General features: G+C 39.9%; 2 protein-coding genes across 4 annotated transcripts in view; one reads left to right on the top strand and one right to left on the bottom strand.

Moving 5' to 3' along the window:
- The window catches only part of RNF13 (ring finger protein 13), a 1,555,558-nt gene extending 1,530,939 nt beyond the window's left edge, over window positions 1–24,619 (bottom strand). Inside the window, exon 1 of one of the 3 annotated variants that reach the window (XM_044070602.1) lies at window positions 24,498–24,612. The gene's annotated coding sequence lies outside the window, so the exon portion shown is untranslated. Of the gene's footprint in view, window positions 1–24,497 lie in introns of all 3 variants that reach the window. The other 2 variants (XM_044070603.1, XM_044070604.1) reach the window with 2 other exon arrangements.
- Window positions 24,620–24,737: 118 nt separating this feature from the next.
- ANKUB1 (ankyrin repeat and ubiquitin domain containing 1) overlaps window positions 24,738–25,111 on the top strand; it is a 554,771-nt gene continuing 554,397 nt past the window's right edge. Inside the window, exon 1 of the mRNA XM_044070601.1 lies at window positions 24,738–24,807. The gene's annotated coding sequence lies outside the window, so the exon portion shown is untranslated. The remainder of the gene's footprint in view (window positions 24,808–25,111) is intronic.

A 25,111-nucleotide genomic window follows, 5' to 3' on the forward strand; every position in this document is an offset into this window, starting at 1 on the left:
TGCTCCCCTTCCATCTGGTCTCTTGCACACAAAATATACCAACCTTAGTATCTCGAGACCAAAGTGTCTAATCTGCAAATGCGTGAAAGTGCAGAATATCAAACCTGGAAATGTTGAAACCACGGTACTGATGGTGCGTTAGGCAAGTGTGGTTTTCTTAAGGGTTATGGGGAGGGTTTGTGTGTTTATGAGTGTGTCAGGGAGTGTTAGGTGTGGGTTAGGGTAAGTATGTGAGAGTGTGAGTGTGTCAGTGTTGAGAGTGGTGGTGTTTGTATCTCTGTGATGTGTGTTTGTGCGAGTGGGGTGTGGAATGTGTGTTGGTGGATTGTGTGTGTGTGTTGGTGTTTAGTGCGACCTCAGAGTTAGCATATATAAGTAGGGGGGCGTGGGGTGTGCAGGGGGTCTGCCCCCCTGCTTATAATAAGTAAGTGTGTGTGTGTGTGTGTGTGTGTGTGTGTGTGTGTGTGTGTGTGTCTTGTGTGAGGTAGGTGTAGTTGTGTTTGTGTGTGTGCTTTAACAGTCGCAGTTTTCTTACTTACTTTTCTTAGACAACAACTTTTTGCATTTGTTGTAAATTCTGTTGATGCTGGATGTCCACCAGGGTGGCTTGTTTTTACCTGGGGCCCTGGTTTGATTCTCTCTGGAACAACAAGTGATTGGACAGAGCTTTACTGTAAGCTTTGGTGTACTTAACACTTCCAGCTGGGGGTGGGGATTGGAATGCATTTATAACTTCCCCTAGAAGGGTACAGGTTGCCTTGGTGAAGTTATTTAGTCTGACTTCATCCTTTGAGAGTTCTGGTGTTAGTGCCAGTTTGAAAGCATCTGATTTGTGGTCAGATCTAACTAATGAGGGTCCAACTACAAAGTTACATAACAGAGGAAAACTCCAATATGGGCAAAAGTAGCTTTGATGAACTTTGACTTTTCACATTCACCTTAACTGCTTAGGTTCATACTAGGCTATCTGCCCAAGGGCATTTATAAGCCTAGCCCTGAGTTTTTGTGGCTTTCGCGAGTTTTTGTGGCTTTCGCCACCCCTTTAGTTTGAAGAAAACTATGTCCATTATTTTGCAGTGCCTCTGTCAAGCAGAGACACTGAGGTAATCCCTGGGGTATATCTGCGATCTCCCATCCATTGGTCAAGATTTCTCTTGAACACGGTTAGCGAGGTGCTCTGCCTCACATGTACTGGGATTTTGTTCCACAGCATAGGGAGTCTTTGGGTAATGAATCTGTCCCTCCAGCACGTCCTATTAATAACCGTGTCAAGGTTTAAGTCTCCCGCCCTTGTAGTTCTGAGGGATCTAGATTTTTTGAGGTGAAGCATGCTCATCAAATCTGGGTTTGACATGGCCTTGTATGTCAGGCACAGGTCACCTCTGAGCAAGCGGTAAGCGACTGAATAGAGCTGAAGTTCTTTCAGTCGGGCAGCATAAGACATATTTTTGAGACCCTTTATCCTTTTGGTGAGGAACTTTTGGGGCCTTTCCAGCTGCTGCAGGTGTCGGGTCAGATACATTCCGAATGGGGCATTGTACTCAATCATTGGTCTGATGAGTGATGAGTACAGGGCGACGATGACCTCCCTTGATCTAGATGTGAATCCCTTCATGATCAGGTGGGCAATGTAGAAGGTCTTCCTAACTACTTTAGCAATGTGAGTGTCAAACGAAGGTTACTGTCAACCTGAGTCCCCAGATCCCTGATAACTTCTTCTGTGCTCAGTGGATTGCCACCTATATGGTAGCTAGGGGTAACCTTGTTTTTCCCGAAGGGTATGATTATGCATTTCTTGGCGTTTAACTTTAGGCCATGGCTCTGGCACCAGTTATCCGTTTCTGTGAGACCCTTCTGAAGGATATCTGTGTCAGATGTGTTTTCGACTATGGCGCCCAGTTTGCAGTCATCTGCAAACTTTGTCAGCCATAACCCTCCTGTGTTTGCTTGTACTTCAGAAAAGTAGATGCCGAACAAGAGTGGGCCCAGGACTGAGCCCTGTGGGACCCCACTTGTGACAGGCTTTGAGTCTGACATGGCGCCAGCAACTCTAACCCTGTGGGTTCTGTCACTTAGCCAGTTTGCAACCCATTTTGTGATTTATGGGTTTACATTTAAGCTGATGAGTTTTTCAACGATACCTGAGTGGGGTATTGTGTCGAAAGCCTTTGCCAGGTCGAGGTAGGCTGTATGGACTGCCTTTCCCTCATCAATGGCCTTGGTGACTGTTTCAAAAAAGTCGACCAAATTTAAAAGGCATGATCTGCCTTTGACAAAGCCAAACTGGGTTGGATCCAAAGTCTGCAAGTTCCCTATGTCTTTATTTATGAGTTCCATTATGATCCTCTCCATGGCTTTGCAGATCAGGCTTGTCAAGCTGATGAGACGGTAATTTCCAGGGTCGGTGGAGGCACCGCCTTTGTGAAGTAGGACCACAGTTGCAGTGCGCCACTCCTTGGGTACGTATCCTGAGGTGAGGCTAAGATTAAACAGCTGTCCTAACTGCGGGTTTAATTTCTCGTTAAGTTCGTGGAGCACACAGCCGGGGACACCATTCGGTCCCATGGATGCTGTGTTTTTCGCCTTAGAGAGAGCAGTTCTCACCTGGGCGTTAGAGATGTTTGGGGGGCTACAATCCTCTGGTATAGATATCTCTCCTTTTGGGGGGGAGAAGTTTGCACTGAACCTGTCAGCCAGTATATTGGCAATGTCTGTAGGTTCAGTAATTTTCACATCATTTTGAACTAATTCTGAGCATATCTGGGAGTTTCCTCCCAGGTTTCTAACATAGCTAAAGAAGGCCTTATGATTGTCTTTTGAGTCCTTAGCGATTTTTCTCTCAAAATTTGCCTTGGATGATTTTATGAGAGCTCTTATTTTTTTAACTTATAATGATCAAAGGTGTCTTACCTTTTAAGGATTGATTTTTCTCTCAAAATTTACCTTGGATGATTTTATGAGAGCTCTTATTTTTTTACTTATAATGATCAAAGGTGTCTTACCTTTTAAGGATTTTGCTCTATCTTGTAGTAGCTTCCTCCTTTTGTTGTAGAGCTTGTTTATGGCTGGGGTCCACCAGACTGGACGCTTGCCTTTGGTACAAAGAGTCTTTGTTTTGTTTGGGATTGCCTGATCCATGCAGTCATGTAGGTGCTGGTAGAAGGCATTTGTAAGTGATTCAGCGGCTTGAGTAATGTTTACTGCCGGCTCGGGGGCCTTAAAAGAGACCACACTAGTCTTTAGAAGTGTGAAGTCGGCTTTTGAGAAGTTCTTCACTGTGGTCTTTTTATCTCAGGTGGGGGCGGGATGAGGACCTCCAGTGAGATTAGTTTATGATCTGATCTCACCAGTGAGGGGTATACTTCCGGTGTTGAACATTGTGATCCCATGTTTGTGATGATGAGGTCAAGTATGTTTTCACCTCTTGTGGGGATGGTGACTAGTTGTTCCATGGCATTTGAGTTTATGAATTCCAGGAACCTTTGGGCTAGAGTGTTTGGGCTTGAGTAGTGATCCCAGCCTATTTTAGGGTAATTGAAGTCACCTAGTATGATGGTGTTTGGAGATACATTTATCCCCTCCAGTGTTTTCAGGAAAGCTATGTGAGTTTCCTGAGTTTGAGAGGGTGGCCTGTAACATGCTACAAATTGCAGAGCAGTTTTGCCTATGGTTAATTGCACCTGGATGGTCTCCGATGCATCGTGCGTTGCCACCAACCTTGAGGTGTGGGTGTCCTTGATGACTATGGACACCCCCCTCCTTTCTTGGTGTTGTCCGGATTTTGGGGCCAGAACGCATGGTATGAGGTAAAACCTGATAGTGCTGGGGTGCTCTCAGGAGCCTTGAACCAGGTTTCAGTCACAGCACAGACATCGATGTTCTCCAAACTGAGAAGGGCCTCGAGTGCGTGCATCTTGAGGTTGAGACTTCTGGCATTGAGCAGCATTACCCTTAGTTTTTTTCCTTTTTTGTGTTCTAGGGTGGTAGGTTTAGAATTTGAGCCTTGCCTAAAAAAGGCACTATGGGGGTGGCAAGAGCCTTTGCCAATATCCGGAACTCCAGGGGTGACAGGTGCAAGCCGTCCCTTGCGAAGCAGCGTGACTTGTCCAGCATGTCATCCCAGGCAGACAGACATTGGATCCCCTTTGAATGACACCAGAGTTTAAGTCAATTATTAAAGCTGATCATCTTATCTCTGTATTGTGGCATCATTCTTGGTGAAGGTAGGATACTGCTCAAAGTCAGGGTCATACCTGCCTGGGCTACACAGAGAGCTCCTCAATGTCTCTTTTCATGTAGTCCAAGGAGGTACGTCTCAGGTCGTTTACACCAGCGTGGACAATGACTGAGTCGTACTTGTACCTGCTGTTGAGAGACCTGAGTGCTTGCGTTATGTGGCGGATTCTAGCGCCCGACAGGCAGCTTACTGTGACCTTCTCCTTACTCAATCTGGTGAGCGGGACGTCAGTGTGTCTGACTATGGAGTCACCAATGACGAGTGTGTCTGGCATTGTGTTTGGCCTTAAGGGCTGTGACTGTTTGGCACACTGACTGTGTGGTCTATGTGTTGCATGTGTTGTGTCCTGAGGTGGTAGTTGTTTGGGTGTCTGCTTTGGTGGCCTCTGCTGTTTTGGTAGATTTTTGATCAGAGACTCCGAGTATGTCTTTGTGTGTTTATGTGTATGATTTGAAGTTGTGATAGTACTATGCGAGACTGGGTGTGTGGTGTGTGTGGTACCCTTCTCCTCCTGTCTGGTCTTGCCAGTCTTATGTTGAGAGAGCTCAGCCTCCAGTTTGGCTGTATAGTTGCATCTCTCGCATGTATTTGTGTTTTGTGGGAGAAGGAGAGGGTTGTCTGTGTACATGAGGCAATTGTAACATTGCCTCAATATTCCCAGGTTCACCAGCTGAGCAGGAGAGGACACTAGCAACTGATCCCTCGACATGCTAGAAGGGATAGACAAAAAAACTTAAAAAAAGACTGAGGGGGATGTGGGTGATCGAGAAAGGGGTTTTAGGCTGGTGGGGTACTATCTATAGTAAAAGTGCTATATCAAGATGAAAAGTACTGTAGGAGCAAGTGCTAGGCTTTACAGATAGAGAATAGTCTACTTGGGAATCAAGTAGAGATGAACATTTTAGTTATAGGATACGCTGGTTAGATCAGTAGTACAGTTCAAGGAAGGCTGTTTTAAGGGAAAATTTGAAGAATGGACTTTAGGTAGCCCGAATAGTTTAACCTTGATTAACCGCCGCTGCTCTTGCGTGCTCCTGTGGCAATTGGGGGCTGGAAAAAACAGGAAATGACCCAAAATGGCCAATGAATTACTAGTTGCTGTCTCTAACCACTCCTCTGAGGACAAACAGGCAGCTCAGTACTCCCCACTCTCACTGGTGAGTAAAGAAACTTCCCTCTGGCCACACAAGAAAATGGAGGAACACAGGAACCAAATACAAAGCCCAGGGATCAGCAAATCTGGTCTCTGGGACAACTAGCTAGGAAAGTTAGGAAAGCAGAAGTATTTTTTTGTTTTTTTTAGTTTTTTTTGAACAAACAACAGAAAATACAGTAAATGCTTTGTTTTTTCGGCTAAATTGCTATCAAAGGCTAGTACACTTGAGTGTATTAGCCTGTTTGTTAACTTTTAAGCAAAACTTTAGCCAAGAAGTGCAATCAACAATTTAAGCACAGAAAAACAGGAAAAACAGGTAATATAACAGCAAAATAAGCACAAACAGTGGTCGAAAAGCACAATTAATCGAAAACAGCAATAAAAATGCTAAAAAATACTTATAAATCAAGAATGACAAGAACCCATATATTTATCAGAGCAATCTTGAAACCTACAATCTTGAAATGTACAATTCCAGGGCCATAATGCAGAAGATCAAAACAGTGAAAGCCTCATGCAAGACTCATGATAGCAGCTGTTCCTGCGTTTGCACTGGTAGGGAAATTCATGATGCAAGATTTTTAGACACTGTGATCTTCAGCATTTTGGCCTTCAATTATGGCCCCAGGACTGTGCATTTCAAGAATGTGATAGTAAACCTGGATAAATATGCAGACGTACATATAATCACCGTTGTTGCAGGTTCTACGTGTGCGCCAGCTGTGATTCACTGCTGTTTGTGGTCTTTTCTCTCCTATTGTGACAGCAAAATTACTGTATTTAATTAGACAAATACAGGCAGGCGTACTCCCCCCACATGACAGCTGATGGGAGTTCCCCTATTTATAGGTTCATGGGTGACTATTAGGCTAACTACCCTGAAGGGTTATTTTAAACCTAGCCATTAATTGGAGGTCAAAATCAAATCCTGTACCATGTGTCTTTGAGGTGAAGACATTAACCATTATGCCAAACCAACCCCAAACACATTTTAAGGTACTTTATTCTGTATGCTGTTTTCCACTAATTCTGATTCTCCAACAAAATTAGTTTCAGTCAAATAAGTTTTCAACCATTGGTCCAATGTTTTGTGATTCAGCCAAATGTGAATTCTGTCATCCATCCTAGACAATTAGATTATTTGTAACAAAACAAAAAAAAGAATGGTTTCTGTTTATTCCAGCCATAAAATAGACTTGTTTTATTGAACATATTTGCCAGAAAAGAATAACTCAAAATGTAAGGTGGGCTTTTTTTTTTTAAACACTTTTAACTGAATTATCACTTGTGACATAGGCACACTTACATTTACATAAAGTAATCAAACTCATATTAGCAAGTTACATTTACAAATATTATACACTTCACATATTGCTCTTTACCACATAATCAAAGCAACATTACATACATTGTTCAATTCCCGACCTGTCTTAAACCTCATTCTCTTCCAAAACATTTTTCTTAAGGTGGACTTCCTTGGCTCATATCAGAAGCAGAAAATAATGTTTCTTGGATTCTACTAATTTCAGCTCAATTCAAATCAAAATAAAAGTGGTAGCTTTTCATGCAAGCCAAATTCAGTACAACAGGTGGTCATCTTAGTTTCTTATACTGCTAGACAAAGTTGAGACTTTACATTTCACGTATGACTGTATTTAAAAGCTCAAACCTTCATTTCTGTCCTTTTTTTTGGTTCAAAACTAACAGATGGACCCTTTTCATGGCTTGCCACTGAGAGGCTGCATGAAGCATTTCATACCCCCCACTTACTTCTTTATACAGTCCAGAGAAAAAAAAAATCCTGATTTAATTGTACAAGTAGCAGGCAGCACTGAACACTTCAACATTCTGCATTTTTCACTTAAGATTACAATACTGCTTTTTTATATGAAAATCCTTCTATCTTGCTGTTAACTTCCAAATTACGAGCAGCACCAAACACTTCAGGGATACTGTACAAGTCAAACCAGAAATCTCATTCACAAAACTATGACTGCAAACTACATTTTAACCTCTCAGCCAGCAGTTAATTCAGAAATAATTAGTGCCGATTGGCAACCTTTCAGAACGCAAGAATGTATATTTTAAGTCCCAGAACTCTGGCAACCTTTCAGAAGCGCAAGAATGTATATTTTAAGTCCCAGAACTCTAAAAAAGTAAGTGCAATTATTCTAAAAATAATAGTGAAGTGTGAAACACACACAATTTTTTGCAGTTCTGAGGAGAGCAACTGTAGTCCTACACAACATGAGCCCTTATCCCCTTCATATTTGGTAACAGAGCCTACTACATTACATTACATTGCCCCTTAAACTTTTCATAGCTAGTAAGAGTCTACTACATTACACTGCCCCCCAAACTCCAACAATGTGGGCCAAGGCTGAGTTAACACTTTCACCAAATCTGCAGTATGAAGGCTGCATGATCCCTAGCAAAAAATACTTGTCTACAAGGGCCCTTGTCTTTAATCTGGACCAGAGACTTAGACTCCATATTGTGTGCTGCTTCATTCATTTTTTTTTCATCTGCAAGGGAAATTGCCATGCCTTAAATCCTGACTGGTACCCTGGACAGCTTGTGTTCTTGTGGACAGGAGTGTAGCTATCCTAACTTACTATAATGCCTTGTCAGCACAGATTCATCCTCACACTGATGGTGATTCTGAGAAATTAAGCACTTTGGTAATATTACCTTCTACAGAATCTGCACCAGTGGACCAAAATTCATTGTCAGCAGTATTATAGACATTATGTTCCACAAAACTGGGCTGTTTGGAACAGTACTAGCTAAATGTCCATAGTGGTAAGCAACATTTACAGCATTGCAGTTCATTAAGTCCATAAACAGTCCCATTCATTTGGGAGTTCTTCTTCAGAGTCTTTATGCAACTGTACTCCACTTATACTCCAAATAAAGACTTACTTCATCAAATAAAGACTTACTATTCCAACATGAAGTCCTCACTTGGCTGCCCTTTTATGGTACATCAGTTCACAGATTCATTGCCAGCAGACATCCTTCAGCCAGGTCAGGTGACTTCAGAAAGAGTGTGGGTTGTTGTTTGACATGACTGGAAGTCCTTCTGGGTGTCTGCATGGTCTTCCTTAAATCACATGTGATGAGGGACTTCAGAAAATTGTGTGATAGGGCAAATCAAGCATTAAAATAGGGACTTGCATCCAAAAATAGGAACATCCTCTTCAGGGATAAATCAGTACTGGAATTGGAAGTTCCTCTAAACTAGGGACAGTTGAGAAGTCTGTTTTACAATACATTTTCTTCAATCGTGGAAGTATTATTATGAAAAAAAAAAAAAAACAAAGTCAGTTTTATTCTTACATCCAAATATTTGAAATAAAAAAAAATACTCAAATCTGTATAGTAAGAATATCTAAATATGGCACGAGTATGTTTTCTTTTTTGTCCAAACCACATGGGCATATTGTTGAGATCCAGCAATCCATCCACAACCCCTTTACCCATTTTTGCCCATGGGATCGGGGTGTCACTCCCAACAGTGACACTCATCTATAGCCAAGATTTAAAAGGTGATTTCCCCAGGGTAAGGCTCTTCCATTGCACATTACGATTAGGTTGACCCCTGTGATTGCTGAGATCCATCTGTTTATTCTACAATTGCAGAGATTACCCTCTTGAATCTTATACTTCAAAAATGTAATTATTAATGAGACAGCTTCTGAAGTGAATACATGATCAGTATTATTAATGAACAAGTTCTCAATGAAAAAAAACTAACTTTGAAAATCTTCCTTCTGAAATAGTTTATAAATCTATATTCCAAGTCTTTATGATCATTTTCTTAAATAAGGAATATACATTTGACATAAGACTAATACCCTTCGTAAAATAATTATGCAGCTATCCTAAACCATATTTAGCTGGCACCCAATGAACATGATTTAAAAGCTATACTTTCTCATGCTTTCTTCCCACCAATTTCATTTCTCCGGTCTTAATTTACCAATAAGGGTAGTATATTCTTCTTCAATGAGTCTAATTCAGCCAGCTAAAACAAGACTCTAGTTGCAGACTTGTTCTTGTACCACATTTAAATTTGCACCTTAAGTACACCTCAGGAACTGTCTTTGGCAAACAAATTTTGTAACAAGGCTCAGTTTATATTCCCACTCCAGTCATCTATACTCGAATAATTGAGTGCATCTTTGCTCAAATCAACTCAAGCACAGGTATTTGGGTTTTCCCTACTAAGGTTTTATCTACTGTACAAAGGACATTAATAGCTTTCTCAATGTTTGCTTTAAAAAATACTTTTTTTTCATATATTTAAGAGCTGAGGTACATTACTAACAAATGATAAATACATGCATATGTTAAAATAAATAAATATGTCCTGGATTTAAATGACTACTAGGTACCTCTAACTTTCGTATTCCCATTTCAAATAATTTCCACTCATAAATCATTATTTTTGATTTACTCAAATTTATAGCTAGAGCATTACCAGAAACAAATATGCGTCTGTTCCTTCAATTTTTTTATCTTTATTTATTTTATTTTACATTTGTTGACCGGGCTAGTCCAACTGGATATATGTCCATTTTCAGTAGAGGCCCGGGGAGAAAAGCTCCAATGGTTATTACAAGTTTAAACAGCAATAGGCAATACAATACAATAGGCAAAACAGAATTAGTTAATATATGTAATATACAAATGTGATAGGAGCAAAAACAAAAGAGAAATAATAAAATGTTTTAAAAAATGAAATTTTTTTTTTGTTTTTTTTTTTACAATGGTCATACAGTATATATGAGATAACATTTATCTACATAGATGTTATGTACAGGAATAGCTATCAAGGATACAGGGAGAAGAGAATGAAAGTAATTATGGTAGAAGAAAAGAGAATGAAAGTAATTATGGCAGAAGAAAAGAGAGAGAGGAAGAAGGAAAGTTAATCTGGGTTGGTACAGGAGCAAAGCCAGTGATTATTGAGATGCATTTTCAGTTGTCTTTTAAAAAGTGGTAGTGCGGACAAAGAAGAGATATCAGAGGGAAGTTTGTTCCACATTTTTCCAACAGAGTTGGAAAAGAGGCAGTCACCTGCAGAGTTATTTGGTTTGGGAGTATAAATCAGTAGTTTGTTTGAAGAACGTAGGTGTTTCATGTTATTGTATGGTGAAATGAGGTTAGAGAGTATTTGTATTTTAGTTGGCTGATATAGAATTTTGTGAGCTATTAAGAGCTGTTGAAGTATTAGTTTGTTGGGAAGTTCAAGCCAACCTAGTTGGCTTAGGTTCAGGCAGTGGTGAGTTCTAAACTGGGATCCTGTAGCAAATCTAGCAATATTATAGTAAGATGTAGCAAATTTCTTGAAGTTGTTTTTGGAGAGATTAGTGTAAATGGGGGAAGCATATAGAAGAGTAGAGATAAGATGAGATCTGGCTAAGGTGGTTCTTGCTTCAGGTGTAAGGAAGGGTTTAATTCTGTAAAGGGATCCAAAGTTTTTGTTAACTAATTTTATTGTGTTGTTGATGTGAGAGTCAAAGCTTAGATTATTGTCAACAGTTATTCCTAGTAATTTTGTAGTTGAATCTGGAGAAATGAGAGTGCTCAGTGGAAGTGAGAGTGAAGTTAAGTGGGGTAGATTTACGGGTAGGTGAGAACAGTAACAGTTTGGTTTTCTTGGGGTTGAGGAGAAGGCAACTATCTGAGAACCATTGTTCAACAGTGGTAAAGGCTTTTTGGGTAAGAGACTGGAGTTCAGTTTGAGAGGTAGCACTGCAGATTATAGTAGAATCATCTGCATATTGTATGCAGGTAGTGTTAGGGATAGCTGATTGGAGGTCATTAATAAAGATAGAAAATAGAAGGGGGATAGAAAATAGAAGGGGGCCTAGGATAGAGCCTTGAGGTACACCTAAAGAGGTAGGAAGGAGATTAGATAGTGAATTTTTCCAGAGTACTGCCTGCCGACGGTTTTCTAGGTAAGATGTAAACAAAGTTAAGGAAGGGGTATCAAGTGAGAGAGATTTTAATATGTGCAGAAGAAGTTTATGATTGACCATGTCGAAAGCTTTAGATAAAAGTCAATGAAGACTGAAGATGATAGACAATTGTTGTTGCAGTTGTAGTTGATGGAGTTGGTAAAGGGCAGTAAAGCAGTGGTAGTACTGTGGGAAGGTCTGAATCCATGCCGACAGTTAGCAAGTAGGTTGTTATGGAGAAGGTGGTTAAGTAGTTGTTTATGGATACATTTTTCCATAATTTTAGCTAGAGGTGATAGAAGTGCTATGGGGCGAAAGTTTGAGAAGTCATTAGAGTTCCCTCCTTGTGTAGTGGGATGATGTGAGATATCTTCCAGATAGAAGGGAAAATTCCTTCATTTATAGATCTATTTATCAGAATAGAAATGGGATAGGCAGTGGCTTTGGCTCCTATTTGCAAGAATTCTGCAGGAAATTTGTCTGCAGAGGGGGTGGTAGGTTTTAGTTTTTGGAGCAGTGATGAGACAAAGGAGGTAGATACAGGTTGTAAGTGAAGGGAAGGAGGAGTATTACCAGTAGGTAAGACTAGCTTAGAGGTGTCAGGGGACAGGTGACTAGCAAGAGTTTGGATAGTATTAGTGAAGAAAGAATTAAAGTTATTGGCTATTTGTGTGGGATTGTCTGGGTTAGAGTCCTGAGGGTTCGGTGTGATAGACTGACCTGGGGATAAAAGATTATTAATACTGGCCCAGAATTTTTTAGGTTCATTTTTGGAGGTTTGTTGTAATTGAAGGTAACAGACAATCAGGATGGCTTTTTTGTATTGTTTCTAAGCTCCTTGAAGAATTGACGGTCAGTTAGATTCTTTGTGGTACGCCATTTAGCCCAAGATTTGTTTCTGAAAATGATTTTTTGCCTAGTATTGTTGGTCAGCCAGGGAGCTACTTTAGCTTTGGTTCTAATAGTACGACTAGGGGCATGGTGATCAAGGTTAGATAAGAATGTGGAATTGAAGTATTCTACTGCTTCATTAAGTGGGAGATATTTTAGTGGGGATCAATTACATAGTCTTAACTAAAATGTTCAACATTAAATTGCTTTTTTGAGTGTAGTGTTCTGTAGGTAGTAGGTAAGATTAGGTTGGTTTTATGTCTAATGACATATGTTAGCGAGTGGTCGCTTAGGTCATCTGGTAGGGTACCTGATTGGTAGGTGGGAGTATTAGTAAGGATCCAGTCTAAGATGGTTTCATTATTGTTGGTTTTATTAGTTCTAGTAGGACTATTAATGAGTTGTATGAAGCCATATAGGTTTATATGGGAGGTGGGGTTTGTATTGTTACAGGAATTCCAATCAATGTTGAAGTCACCTAAGACTAATGTTTCTTGAGGGAGGTTGGTGGAGAGTGAACTAAGGATACATTTGAGAGTGTTAATGTTATTTCCTGGAGGGAGATATGCACAAATTATATTTATGGCTTTACTAGTGTTGACTTGAAGCTTGGAGCTGATTACTTCGGCATTATTATCTAGGGTACAATTCAGATTTATAGTACTAACTTGGAATTGTGTTTTATAGAGAATTGCTACTCTTCCTCCCTTTTTGGTAGTGCGGTCAAGTCTAATGATGTTATACCCGGGTGGAGTGATTTCATTGTCTTTAATGGTAGGCTTAAGCCATGTTTTAGTTAAACATAAAATATCAAATTGATGGACATCTAGAAGGGCATGGACTTGAGTAATTTCATTACAAATACTTTGTATGGTGAGATGGGCAACAGAGAGAGCGTTTGTAGGTATGGAAGATGACAAAGAAGTCATTTGGTCTTGTTTTATGTAGGCATTGGTATTGGTATGGTGTGGGCCAGGGTTAGGATGAATATCTCCATCCAATAGTGAGTGGAGGAGTTTAAAATATTTTGGTTGGAGAAGTTTGTAAAAACAGTCAAATAGTTTCCTAGTTTTTATTTTGCTTAACGTGAAGTATGCTAGTCTGTGGTATTTGGCTGAGTGGTGAGATTTAAGAAGGTAGGAGAGAAAGGTGATATAGGTGTAGAGGTGTATTTAGAGGGAAAAGGAAGAGTAGAGTTAAGTGGGTATTCGTAGGATGTTAAGAGGTAAGTAGTTACAAGAGAAGATAAAAGTGATAAGTAGTTTAAGTTGTGAAGGGATGAAAGTTGTACACATTTTAATGATTGGGGAGGTGAGCAAAGGGATGAGAAGTAGATTATAGGTACAGGTGGGGAGTAGTAGTATGACTAAGTAAATAGGGGAGGAGGTAGATTGGTTAATTAGTGGGTGTGTTGTACAATAAAGAGGTTTGGGTGAGTTTATGATGTTATCAATCTGATTGGAGTGGATAGGATAGGGGTGTGTTTACTAGTGGTATAAATGTAGGAGCACTGGGGGCGGGTGGGAATTGGGGGCAGGGTAGGGGAGCAGAGTGAGCCTGAAGGGCGAACGGAGCGGGTTGAGACAAGAGAGTGGACTACTAGAGAAGACAGTGGACTACTAGAGAAGACAATCAGTAGAAAGGAGGAATTCAGCAGGTAAGTTTGAAAGTGAGAGAAAGTAGAGGTAAGTTAACAGGCTAGTATAAGGAACATATATATGTCGGAGAGTTCGAGTGTAGAAAAAGTGTACTCTAAGACAAAGGTGGGAGGTGGAAAACAATGTCTATGTAGAAAACAACGTCTATGTAGAGAAGAAACTGAAAAAACAACAGGGTTAGGAGGTCTGAGTAAAGAGATAAATGTAGTGAATTAAGATACAGAACGGTAATGGTAAGGCACCACCTGGTGGCCAGTAACTTAATTGCAACAAATCGTTCTTATACAAGGGTAGCAGGCAACAAGGAGAGAGGGAGTTGGGCTACTTTTGAAAACAGAGAGTACAGGCTGTATGTGAGCGTTTGGTAAAAAGACAGAAAAAGATAGTTGGAGGGGAGGTTGTAGGCTGCTGGCTATCCTGAGTGGGAAACTTGCCTAGCGTAGCAGGGTTCATAGACCAGAAATATTGGTGCAAAGTTCTAGTATCTAGAGCAGCACATACTTTCACTGTCTTAATAAGCTGGCCTCTCAGGGAGCTGGTGGGAAATACCTTAGTTCGGACAAGTTTCCAAGACTTCCAGGAGGGTGAATTCAGGTATTAGGTACAGGAATGTACTGGTTCACCAGGCTGGTAAAAGTGGGATGAGAGAAGATAGTGAGATAGATAATACTAGGATTAGAAGGCATAAGAAAACAGGTATACAGCTACAACTACATGTAGTTGAGACATAAACATTAAAATACCCAGATTTGTGTAAATTATCTAGACATAAAAATACTTAAATTGTCTTAAATCATCTAAAGAGTACAATAAATAACACAGGTACAGCTATAATTCTAATAACTTTACTAAAAAACATACATATATCTAGGTTGGAAAGAGCTGCATTAGCTTCTCTTAGCAGGCAACTTGTCTTAACAGAGGGTTAACAGTTGGATATTATCATTCTAAAGTAAACTGTGTCTGAAATTGTGCTTAACAGTATAAGGCAGTGATAAGTCATACAGCAGCCAACTTGCATGTCGCTATCTATGTTTGCGAGGATATGGTACTTTTAAACACTATGGAAGTAGTCGTTTAGATGCTATGTATAATTCCCTATGAGTGTTTCTAGAGCAGAAACTGGGTAATGCCTAAGGCACAATATTCTGCTTGTACAGGCAGAGATAGTGCTCGGTAATAATAGAGTCGCTTCAGGGGCAAGTAAATGTAATGGAATATAATACAGGTAAGCCGCTTACAACAGCGCCAGTAGAAACAACGCTAACTCTGTTTAAGCTGGAAAGGAAGATCCGTTTTATTTAAAAAGAGGTTAACGGATACGACAGAAAAAGACAAAAACATGTAAAGTCAAAGGGCATTACTAAGGGTGATCTAGGCTAAGTAAATTCAGTATTAGATGTAGAATTAATATAAAAAGTTCAGTGATAAAACAGTTTCATCCTAATAAAGTATGCCATTAGCAGAACAAGGCGACTGAGACGCTTACAGTGTTCCACGTGCACAGCGCTAGTTATGTTAAGAAGTATGAATATCCTAGCTACGAATAGTAGGTTTCCAGAATCCTTAGTCAATTAAAGCCCCTCTGATGTATTCCTTCAAGTAGCCAAGTTTTTACACTGTTTTAAATAGATATGTCAATTACTAAAACAAATCTTTAGCATAACAATCCCTTTATGATAAAAGGGACATCTATGGGTAAGTGATAACTCCCTGTTCTCATATTAATTACCATTTCAGATTTCTTTACCAAATCTTAGAGAATAGTGGGCAAACTGTACATCAGAACCCTGATTAGTGAACAAACATTCTCCAGAAGGGTGTTAATGTACAAGTAATGCCTGTTAAAAATGGGTCTGCCGCATCACGGCAGCATATCAAGCTGCCATGGAGCTCGGACAAAACAAATACCCAACGGTTGCCATTATTTTACGCTCACTAAACAGCGTGCCTGCCATTTAGCAAGTGTAAAATAATAAAGAAAAAAAATTAAAATTAAAAAAAGTGTATGTCTGTGTATGAGTGAGAGATACATCAAGCCGTTATTTTACACTCACTAAGCAGCGTTTTTGCTGTCTAGCGAGTGTAAAATAAATGAAAAAAAGTATGCGTGTGTGTTTATGTTTCTATCTGCGTGTGAGTGAATGTGTACATGGAAGCAAACAGACTGTGTGTGTGTGTGTGTGTGTGTGTGTGTGTGTGTGTGTGTGTGTGTGTGTGTGTGTGAGAGAGAGAGAGTGTGAAGAGTGAGGGTGATCCCTGCCAGCAACAACATCAGTTAAGTGGTTTGCGTACCTCTTGACCATACCTTCAACCTCTTGGCACAAGAAATCTGGACAGAGCCACAAATATAACGAGGGACTAATTACCCAAAATAAGGATAGATTTTAACTACTACTCTTATAAACTTAGAAAGTTTAGATGCCACTAACTTCCCAGGCTTGAATGACAGTATACCTACTAAACCTATACTACTAGCTACAGTATGATTACAAGTATATCAGACACTATAGGAATTTTATGTGACATTGATTATAGTTCCCATATACATTATTTATTCTTGATGTAAATTATGGGAATGATGACATTGTGAAGTATTTATATATCATACTTATTTGTTACATTTTAGATGAAGTTGAATGAATTAATTAAGCATTGATTCTGCTTTTTAGTATATGCTATGTATTTAAATGCATTCGAATGGAGATTGGCTTAGAATTTTTGGCGCCAAAATCTAATAGTATAAGATGGACTGTTTGCTGTTTTTAAGTATTCTGATGAAGTCAACTTTGTGTTGAAAGCCCTAAATCAGTGTTTTTTTATACAATAAATTGTATTCGTTTTGAATTTCATTCATATTGGATTATCTGGTCAACTTATTGTGGAGTCCTTGTGTTCAAGATCAGCGTATTTGGACATTCTTGTTGTGGATTATTTCAGAAACTTAGAAAGTTGCTAGAACAACAAAGTTTCCATTAGCATGCATTATCTTAAGGATATGAAGTCTGAAACTCAAATGTCTGTCATTATTTAATGAGCCACTGTGGTGCAGCGGTTAGCGTTGTCGACTCACAGCAAGAGGTTCTCCGGTTTGATTCTCAGCTGGAGAGCCTTCTGTGTGGAGTCTGCATGTCCTCCCAGCGGTCGAGTGAATTAAAGACATTCAGGTAGGTGCGAGCGTGTGTGGGTGTGCCTTCTTTGAAGGTTGGGCACCGGGCTGGCAACTTGACACCATAAAAAGTCACTGCCAATCATTAGCGAACCGGAGTTCCGCTGTGGCGACCCCTGACCGGGAAAAGCCAAGAGACATACATTTAATGACTTCAATCCCCAGTGATTTGCCAGAAAACTACACATTTTATGAGGTTGGGACCAAACATATGCACCAAAAATCTAGACATTCTGCAAAAATATGGACAATTGAAAGGTATCCTCTGATGACTCTTAGCTCAAAATATCTGGATAAACCTAAACTAAACAGGGGACAAAAGCTCAAAATAGGAAGATATTTTACTTGGATTATTAGGATTTGTGTTGGCATACATTCTCTGAAACAGGTGTGTGTGAGAGACTGAGTGAGACTGACATCTAAGACATTTGCATACCTTTTGAACTTTCTGCTCAAGAAATCTGGATAAAGCCTAAAGTAAAGAGGGAACAAAGGCTGAAAATAAGAGCAGATTTTAATTACCGCTCTTATAAAATTACAAATTGCTTATCACAAACACAAGCATACTTCACATAATACATCCTCTGTAGAACTTAGTACACATAATATATCATACACTAGTGTCTCACCAGTCAAGCCCTTAAGGCATAATACAAAAACAAACATCTTAGTCAAAGGCGACTCAATTGTGAGACACACAGATGTCCCTCTCACCAGGTTGGATAAGGAAAAGGTCACGGTCAGCTGTCTGTCAGGTGCCGAGATCCACCACATCACTCACACACACACACACACACACACACACACACACACACACACACACACACACACACACACACACACAAAAGTCTCTCAACAACAGGCACGGTTATAACTCTTTTACAGTCCATGGTGGTGTGAATGACTTGAGATGTACCTCAATGGACTATATGAAGAGAGACATGATTGAGGTCTCTGATTATGTGTCTCAGGCAGGTATGTCCCTAGTCTTAGGCAGCATTTTACCTTCACCTAGGATGATACCTCAGTACAAACAAAAAAAATGATTGACTTCAACAATTGGCATAGTTTCTGGTGCATTTCAAAAGGGATCCAGTAAATGTCAGTCTGGGATGACATGGTCGGCAGACCTCGATGCTTTGCCAAAGATGGTCTTCATCTGTCACCCCTGTGATTTCAGGTCCTGGCTAAGGCTCTTGCCATCCTTATAGTGCCTTTTTCATGTAATGTCACAAGAACAAAATTCCTGATGAAAAAAATACCCTCTAGAAACAACCTCAAGGTTATGCTGCTAAATGCTAAGAGTCTAAACCAGAAACTGCACTCACTGGAAGTTCAGACCACAAACTGAAGGCATGAGAACTAAAGGAGGTGGTGTACCAATATTCACTAAAGACAAATACACCTCTAGACTGGTTAAAAAGCATGATTCCCTTAAATTACTTCAGGTGCAATTGACTGTAGGTAAGACCCCTCTTCAGGTCATTGCCAGCTATAGGACCCTCTCCTTGAATCAGGACATCCACTCAGCCTACTTGGATACAAACAAACACTCTGGTTTTGGTGACTAATTATCCATCCATTGACTGGGTAAATTATACGTGTTCTAACTCGCTTACCCAAAGGTTCCTGGACTTCATTAACTCCAATGCCCTGGGCCACCTGGTTGACACATCCACAAGTGGTTCAAACATCCTGGACCTGGTGGTCACCAATATGGGGGAGCGCTGCTCTACCCCCCAGTGTGTGGCCATCAATGGTGAGATCTGACCACAAATCAGTCTTGCTAGAAGTGACTATAACAAAAGACCCCCTTTTAGCAAACACTAGACTAAAAACCTTCTCCTAGGCCAATTACAACCTCTTACGTGACAGCATAAATAGCTCCATAACCCCTCCCCCCACTGATGGGGAAGACACCTATGTTGAGTTATACACCAATGCTTTATACAAGCACCTGTACAATTGTATTGATTTTGTCGTACCTTATAAAACCAAAGCAAGATCTGCAAGGAAAACCAAACCTGCCTGGTGAACAGCTGCCATTAACAGGCTATACAACAGGAGAAAGAAATTTCTGTCAGAGTAGGAAGGAACGATTTCAAAACTGGAAACACTTCTTCCTCAACTTAAACAAGCAAATAAGACTCCTAGTCAAGTCCTCCAAAGCCAACCTATGAATCCAAATTAGCTTTCCTAACTAAGGATAACCACAAGGCATTTTTTAGTTACAGCCATAATCTCAAACGAAGGCCCAGATTTCCATTGAACTTGTAGTTAATGGCACTACATGTACAGAACCTGTGGATATAGCAAACCACCTGGCTGACAGGTTCAGTGAACTTCACTCCCCTGTCCCTGCCACATATAGGCCAAAGCATCCCTAACACCTGTCTCCCACCTAGTATCTCCAAGGAGCAGGTTTTAAATGCCCTCTCCAAGGCCAAAAACACAGCTTCTATGGGACCAGACAATATCTCGTGCGGTGTTCTACACAGGTTAAAACAGGAATTAGCATCATCATTTAGCATCATCATTGGGCACTCTTTTCAATCACAGCCTAAGCACTGAATTCGTCCCAGCGGAATGGAAAGCAGCTACCGTCATCCCTTTGCACAAAGGGTGTGCATCCTTGGACCCTAGAACTACAGACGCATTAGCCTGACCAGCCTTATCTGCAAGGCCATGGAACTAATTATCGTGGACCTTATTAACAAAGATACAGGAAAGCTCCAAACACTCAACCCCACACAGTTTGGCTTTGTCAAGGGGAGATCATGCCTGGTAAACTTCGTGGACTTCTTCGATACAGGCACCAAAGCCCTAGATGAGGGCAAATCTGTGCATATGGCCTACCTAGACTTAGTCAAGGCCTTTGACACAATCCCCCACTCAGGCAGCATTGATAAACTCACCCAGTTGGGTATCAACCCATATGTTATCAGTGGGTTGCAAACTGGCTCACTGATAGAATTCATATTGTCAAAAAACAGGAGACTCCACCTCCTCCAGCAGACCCGCAACCAGTGGTGTTCCACAGGGATTGGTTCTGGGACCCTTATTGTTTGGAATCTATTTCTCCGTAGTACACCTCTTCCAGCAGACTCGCAACCAGTGGTGTTCCACAGGATCGGTTCTGGGACCCTTACTGTTTGGAATCAACTTCTCCGAAGTACAGGCTAAAATGAAAGGACTATGGCTGCCAAAGTTTGTTGATGACTGCCCCTAGTGATGGCAACATCCTGCAAGAAGGTCTTACGCAGTGTAATGACTGCTGCCAAAGTCACTGTCTTATACGTAATGCAAAAAATGCATTATCATCCCGTTTGGCACAGATGATGTTCCTGCAAACTACCACATCAATAGCAATACCCCAAGTACACAGGCAGTGGTGAGAGACCTGGGCACATAGGTTGACAGCAACCTTAACTTTGATCACCATGTCGCCACAGTGGTAAGAAGGGCATTTTATACTGCTCATCTCATAAGTAAGGGCATTGCCTCCAGAAAAGAGAGGTTATAACCCCCCCTGTTCTCTTCCCTCATCAGGTCAATAATTTAGTAAAATGCTCCCTTTGGTATATTCTTTTCCAAACACCTGCAGCAATTGGAGAGACCACAAAGGTTCCTTACAAAGAAAATTCAGGGTCTTTAAGATCTGTCTTATGTGGACAAATTAAAATCATTGCCACTTTACTCTGTGTCGTACAGACTGTTCAGAGGTGACCTGTGTCTTGTATACACAGCAATCTTTGACCCAGCTTTAATGGAAATGCTGCACATTCGCAAGTTAAATGGCACACGGGTCACTCACTCAAAAGGACCTTAACCTGGTATGTGATATCAACAGAACTTGCTGGAGAGACAGATTTGTCTCACAGAGGTTGTCCCACTTTTGGAACAAGCTTCCTATTCATGTTAAAGAAAGCTCCTCGTTGGCCCTATTTAAGCATAATTTGGATGATTGGATGGGTAACTGGAAATTCACCCCAGGGGTTCCACCCATGTCCCTCTTGGACAGGGGCAATAGGTGCTGATTTTAGTGTCTGTTTGAATCAGAAACCCTTAGGTACATGGACTGAACTTGGCTAGGCTAGTAAGGTATCTGGGGCCATTAGCCTAGTAACATCCTATGATTTGTGTTAGGATGAATTTTCTGAAGAAAAAAATTGTCTGAAACTGAAATGTATGCCATTATTTAGTAACTACAATCTCCAATAACTGGGAATAAACCAAATGTTTTAGGAGTAAGGGACCAAAAAATAAAGTAAATGCCTGGATATTTTTAAGTGTTATATTTTGGATGTAAAATGCTTCCTCCAACACCATTAACATATACTACAGCAAGTTTGAAACATTAGGCCAAAGAACTATTTTAATCAAAAATATATAAAAAAAATAGTATAATACTTAAAAACATAAGTAAAACACAACAATTTTACAGAGAGCCCATTCTCCAAGTGCAATAACACCCTCCGGGGTGTGTGTTAATGAGTAATTAACACCCTTCCAAGGGTGTACAGGCCCGAAGCCACCCCCTGGGAGGGCGTTAATTACACATTAACACACAACCTGTCAGGCATCATTGCTTGCTTATATCACTATCACAATCTAAAACAGAGCCTCCTCGTTTCATTATAAAGGCAAAGCATTTTTTCATTATTAGTGTAACCATTTAAAATAAGTAAACAATAGCATATCATTAAGTAAATGCATTTCTTTCTTATTAATTTTCTCATACACAAAATCTCTGAAACTCAAGGTCTTTTTTCAATTTTAAACATTTCTTACAATCTATACATTGGCCAGTCTTAGCATTTAGATGACCATAGATAATCAAATTTCGACTATCCTTTAATATGCTTCCTATACATACTTTCAGCTTTTTCAAAAACATTACATTTGTTTACAGAATTATAAGCATTCACAAATCGGAGTAGTTTTACCTTCAACATAAAGGTCTATTACTACTATATTGTGCATAGATGTACTGAACTTAGGTCTTAGCCCTAAACACACTTTTTCTGATGCAAGTATATCTACTTTCAGACACACATTTACTGTATTTGATCATTTGATGAAACACTGGATAATACAACACAGACTGATACATAGTGTGCAAATGCATTGCATGATAATGTCAAAGAAACATCAAGTAAATTCAAGATAGTGAGTGTTTACAATTAAATGAGCAGATCAGTCACTCTGAATGATGCCGTCAGGGAAAACATGTAGGCACAGCTTACAGTCTACTGCGATGGGCACAGTAATTTATTTTTGAGCATATTCTCTTTTTTTCTTATGGAAATATGGGATTATATGCCATGTACTATTCAAAGATATAATTCAACAGCTTACTAATTAAGAAAGCAAAATGTTGAGGGTACTGATAAATAGTTGACAAGCCATGGTCCTCCAAATCACAGTTCATCTAATGAAAGAGGTGCAAATATTGGATGAATATAGGTTGACAACCCAATCATTTACTTTTCAGTGAAAATCTCTCTAGGCTTCATTTTCTCCACATCTATTCAGTATGCCAAAGTTGTTGAACAATCAGGTTTCCAGTATCAGATGCATATTTATTCCCATACAGTACACTCAGTGGTTAACTCTGAGAATACCCAAAAGCTTAAACCAGCTATATGTACAGGGCTGCATTAATCACCAGTGATCACTGAGGACAGCATGACATGCAACTGGGGTACAACAGTGGAAGTGTGAGTTGGGAGGCCTGAGCACTCCTGGCCTCTAGTCAAATAATTATTGTGAAAGTAGTGTTGGAGTGTTCCACCTTGGGCATTGTAACCAGAATGCTGCAGAGCTTGCACAACTATGTGTGAGGTGGTACAGCTTGTGAACAATGTGTTGTTCATGGAATATTAAAGTAGTGGTAGAGGTGGCATATCTGCTTGCTTTTGAATGGCTGACAGATTTTTGGTAATTTTTATTTGAATATTCAGTTTTAGAGAGCTATACTCACCTACATATGATGACTTTAATGGTATTTTGAATGGTCTTACTCCACATTAATATTAAGCCAAATTGTGGAATTATATTCATAAACTTGAGTCAAAGCAGCCTGTACTACGAATGGCAGACTCCAACCACATAATTAACTTGAGTCTCACAGGTTAACTTCATATTTTATCTTGTGTGGCATTCACAGTTTTATAAATGCATTAGCACAGTACATAATGTGTTAATGTTGTTATCATGTACTAGCTACACAAATGAAACAAAACGAATTCTGCCAAACTGAGTGGCTACTATGGAACACTAACAGTCCCCTGACTTACCACAAATGCTGAAGAGGGTCATAAATATGTCTCAGAATTTGTGTGCTAATTTAAAACACCATCTTAACAAAAGTATAAAATTACAGTGTTTTACTATGGTTAAATAATCGTTGTTTTAAACTTTTACCATAATGGATGAGCAACACAATCTGAAATATGCAAGACAGCATCCATCAACCAATAAACGATCATTTCGCATCTTACATTCAGACACTGCACATTTACTAATGTGTTGCAGTTAATAACGGCCATTTGAACAGTTAAAACTGTTACACTGCCACATGTAGGAACTGTCAAATTATGCTAAAGTAGTAGGTAAAATAGCAGGAATGCTCTCGACAGATAGTATTACACTGAAAATAATGACTCGTGGCTACTGGTTTCCAGGACTCAATTTTATTAGAGCATATTACCCTAAGCTTATTTTGTCATTAGCTAGAAAATCTTAATCAGCATTTCGGGTGGCTGAGTGGCTCTCTGATAAGGTGCAGTGTTAAGAAGATTTGAACTATCGTGTAGCATGGCATTTCTTGCTACTCTAGTATGGAGAAGATGTTTACTCATATTTTATTCAATATGAAAAAAATCATTAAAACAGATCTCTTGCACTAGCATTTCTTACTATGTTGTAAACAAATGTATCAAGACATTAATCACGGTAGTCACCAACAAAGTCGATGCATACTCACTAAATAGAGAGCACACGTCTTTTACAAAATTGGGAATAGTTTCGCTGGAAGACCCAGTATAATATAAAGCCACCTTACAATAAAGAAACCAGCGAAAAAAAGAGCACAGAGCACATCATATGCAGTGCATAGTAAACATTAAATGCATGTAGTTTTTACATACACTGGCATTTTTTATAAAATGCAGCACTACTTCCCAAATATTAAGTCCTATAGCATATACTACAATAGAACATCTGTACAAATGTTGGCTGAGGAAAAAGGAAGTAAAAAACTCACAAGAAGGAAAAGCAAGTTATTGTAACTGGCATTTCGTATGCTATAGGCCAAGCCTGAAGATGTGATAGCTATGATGAAACATATTCTATTCCACCTAAAAAATCACACCAAAGCCGTCACTAGTTACTGAGCATACATCACTAACCCCCTTACCTCAGGACCATTTACCAGGAAGTGTAATATGTAAACCACTGGTCAGCGGATATCAGCCAAACCCACAATACATCAAGTGTTCTCACGGTTCAATTCCAGTGCTAGGCGATAAAATAACAAGAGCAAGCAAGCCAGCTGATTCTCACAGACTCCCCGCCGCCGGTCGCTCCCTATTGGTCGAGGGTGAATAATTGTGTGAAGCAATTGGCCAGTTGAAGAGGCAGTTGTGAAGTTATCCGTGAGGAAGGAGGTGTGTTTAATGACATTCACATGATGAGAAACTACATGTGATTAACAGGAAAAGCGTGAAGTTAAGTATTCGTTATGTTTGTGTCATGTGGTAAGATGGTGACCGTATGGTTGTGCTGTACAATGTGTTGTACGTGAAGTCAAGTGCTTGGCTTTATGCAGGGATATTATACACCGCTTTGTGGGTGCAGCTAGTAGAGGGGCGATGGCCCACTTGATACTTGTGGTGGGAGGTGGTGTCATACATTTGGCATGTATTTCAAATCGTACATTTTTTGAGGAACCTTTTAGGTGAATCAGACCACAGTAAAAGTACAAATAATTGTTACAGACTGTCGGGTAGTTTGTATAGCTCACACTGTCTC

The sequence above is a fragment of the Protopterus annectens genome, chromosome 4.part1 (assembly GCF_019279795.1).
Source record: "Protopterus annectens isolate FY-2018-M chromosome 4.part1, PAN1.0, whole genome shotgun sequence".
NCBI classification, from domain to species: domain Eukaryota; kingdom Metazoa; phylum Chordata; order Ceratodontiformes; family Protopteridae; genus Protopterus; species Protopterus annectens.